At 40.3% G+C, this 3,555-nt stretch overlaps 1 pseudogene; it reads left to right on the top strand.

Annotated features, from left to right (window-relative positions):
- The first annotated feature begins 911 nt into the window (after nt 1-911).
- On the top strand, nt 912-2,766 carry LOC120867885 (annotated as a pseudogene).
- The last annotated feature ends 789 nt before the right edge of the window (nt 2,767-3,555 follow it).

Below are 3,555 nucleotides of genomic sequence, written 5' to 3'. Positions count from 1 at the left end.
TTGTTTTCTCTTCATCATAAGATTGCTGCCAACAAAGTCCAAGGTTCATGTACGTATTCAAGACAAGAAGAGATGTGTTTGTGTGGTTAGCAGAGTTGCTTCTTTCTCCTATCTCTTTCACCTACTTGGTTAAATTTATTCCTAAATATTTTATTCTTTTTGATATTACTATAAATGGGATTGCTTTCTTAATTTCTTTTTCAGATAGCTTGTTTTCAGTGTATAGAAACACAACTGATTTCTATATGTTGATTTTGCATCCTGCAACTTGACTGAGTTTATTAGTTTTAACCAATATTTAGTGGTGTCTTCAGGGTTTTCTGTATATGAGATCATGTATTCTACAGCCAAGAGACAATTGTAATTCTTCCTTCCTGAAATGAATACCTTTTTATTTATTTTTCTTGCCTAATTGTTCTGTCTACGACTTTCTCTACCATAGTTAATAGAAATAAAGAGAGCAGGCACCCTGAGATGAAGTTATGATCTTAAAGGAAAAGCTTTGAGCTTTTCACCATTGAGTATGATGTTATATGTGGGCCTATCGTTACATTTCTTTTATTAAGTTGTGGTACAATCCCTTTTTATCTAATTCATTGAGAATTTTTACTACAAAATGATGCTCAATTTTGCCAAATACTTTCTCTGCACCAATTGCGATGATGTGATTTTTATCCTTCACTTTGTTAATGTATTGTATCAACATTTATTCATTTGTATATGTTGAACCATCCTTGCATCCCAGGGATAAATCCCATTTGATTATGATATATGATCTTTTGATGTGCTGCTGAAAAGACATTTTAATTAGCTAAATGATAGTCATTCCCACCTTTCCATGCTACCCAGACAGGGGTCCACACAGAATTATTCTTGATTCCCCTCGTAACTTAAAGGGGAGGAGTCCTTGATGTCCTGCAAATGAAGGAACAGGATGTCCTCAAATTCCTTGCAGCAGGAACCCACTTCTGTGGCACCTTCCTTGACTCCCAAAGGAAACAGTGCACCTACGAAAGGAAGCATGGTGGCATCTCCATCACGAATCCTAAGAGAACTGGGAGAAGCTTCTGTTGGCAGCTTGGGCCATTTTTGCCCCTGAAAATCCAGCTGATGACGTGTCGTATCCTCCAGGATGCTGCTGCCGCTGGAGCTACTCCTTCTGTGGGCTGCTTCACTCCCAGAGCCTTCACTCACCAGATTCAGACAGCCTACCGGGAGCCAAAACTTCTGGTAGTTACTGATCCCAGGGCTGTCCACCAGCCTCTCACAGAAACCTCCATGTCAGCCTGCCTACCTACTACTGTGTAACTCCGACTTTCCTCGGTGCTCCCTGTTGACATCCCGTGCAACAACAAGGGAACGCCCTCCGTGGGGCTGATGTGGTGGGTGCTCGCCTGGGAAGTTCTGCACATGCGTGGCGCCTTCTCTCATGAGCAGTCACAGGAGGTCATGCCTGATCGCTGCTTCTGCAGAGATCCTGCAGAGATGGAAAGGGAAGAGCAGACGGCAGCTGAGAAGGCAGGAACTGATGAGGAATCTCAGTGTGAATGCACCGCCCCAGCTCTGAGGTGTACTCAATCTGAGGTAGCAGATTGGTCTGAAGGCATGCAGCGCTCTCTGTGCCTGAAGAAAGCAAAATGTTGACAGGAAAAAAAAAACAAACCAAAAACGAGAAAGCACAAAGAAAGAAAAAGCTATCACATACTCATAGTTTGGAAGAATTAATATTGTTAAAATGTCCATACTACCCAGAGTGATTTGCAGATTCAACTCAACCTCTATCAAAATTCTAATTGCATTTTTCACAGAAATAGGAAAATGGTCTTAAGATTTATACAGAACCACAAAAATACTCCAAATAGCTAAAGCAATCTTGATTAAGAACAAAGCTGGATGTATCACATGCCCTGATTTCAAACTGTATTAGAGGGCTGTAGTAATCAAGACAGTATGGTACTGTCACAAAAACAGACACATAGATCATGGAAACAGAATCAAGAGCCCAGAGGTATACCCATGCAGATACAGTCAACTGACTTTCAACAAAATTATCAGGAGTACACAATATGCAAAGTAATCTCTTCAATAAATAGTGTTGGAAAGCTGAATATCCACAGGTAAAAAAATAAAATTGGACCTTCATTTTACACCATACACAAAAGTCAACTCAAAATGGATTAAAAGACTTACATGTAGGCTCTGAATTGATAAAACACTTGGAAGAAAACATTGGGGAAAAACTCCTTGACATTGGTCTTGGCAGTGATTTGTTTAGATGTAACACCCAAAACACAGGCAACCAAAGCAAAAATAAACAAGTGGGACTACATGAAGTGGAAATGTTTCTACATAGCAAAAGAATCAGTCAAGATGAAAAGGCAACCTATGGAATGGGAGAAAATGTTTGAAACCACGTATCTGATAAAATGTTAATATTACTCTTACACCTAAATAGCAAAAACAAACAAACAAAAAACCAAAACCCAATTAAAAAGTAGGCAAAGGATGTGATTAGACTTTTCCCAAAGAAGAGATACAGTTGGCTAACAGATACAACAAAAGGTGCTCAACACCATTAATAATCAAGGAAATACAAATCACACCTTTTAGGATGGCATTTATCAAAAAGACTAGAAATAACAAGTCTTGGCAAGGATAGAAAAAAGAATCCCTTTTGCAGTGCTGATGAGAATGTGAGTTGGTACAAGCAGTGTGAATTGGTTACCAATGAGAAACAGTGTGGAGGTTCTGCAAAAAAAATTTTTTTTAAAAAGAACTGCCATCAGATCAGATCAGATCAGTTGCTCAGTTGTGTTCGATTCTTTGTGACCCCATGAATCGCAGCACGCCAGGCCTCCCTGTCCATCACCAACTCCCGGAGTTCACTCAGACTCACGTCCATCGAGTTGGTGATGCCATCCAGCCATCTCATCCTCTGTCGTCCCCTTCTTCTCCTGCCCCCAATCCCTCCCAGCATCACAGTCTTTTCCAATGAGTCAACTCTTCACATGAGGTGACCAAAGTGCTGGACTTTCAGCTTTAGCATCATTCCTTCCAAAGAACACTAGGACTGATCTCCTTTAGAATGGACTGGTTGGATCTCCCTGCAGTCCAAGGGACTCTCAATCTTCTCCAACACCACAGTTCAAAAGCATCAATTCTTTGGCGCTCTGCCTTCTTCACAGTCCAACTCTCACATCCGTACATGACCACTGGAAAAACCTTAGCCTTGATTACATGGACCTTTGTTGGCAAAGTAATATCTCTGCTTTTGAATATGCTATCTAGGTTGGTCATAACTTTCCTTCCAAGCAGTAAGTCTTTTAAATTAAAAGAACTGCCATACAATCTAGCAATTCTACTTCTGGGTCTATATCCAGAGGAAATAAAATCACTACCTCAAAGAAATGTCTGCTCTCACATGTCCATTGCAGCACTATTGACAATAGCCAAGATATGGAAACAATCTGTCAGTTGATGGATGAATATATAAACACAGTATGGTATTACACACACACACACACACACACACACACACACACACACACACACACA

The sequence above is a fragment of the Oryx dammah genome, unplaced genomic scaffold (genome assembly GCF_014754425.2).
Source record: "Oryx dammah isolate SB20612 unplaced genomic scaffold, SCBI_Odam_1.1 HiC_scaffold_9, whole genome shotgun sequence".
NCBI classification, from domain to species: Eukaryota; Metazoa; Chordata; class Mammalia; order Artiodactyla; family Bovidae; genus Oryx; species Oryx dammah.
This window is presented reverse-complemented; position numbering and strand designations above follow the sequence as displayed.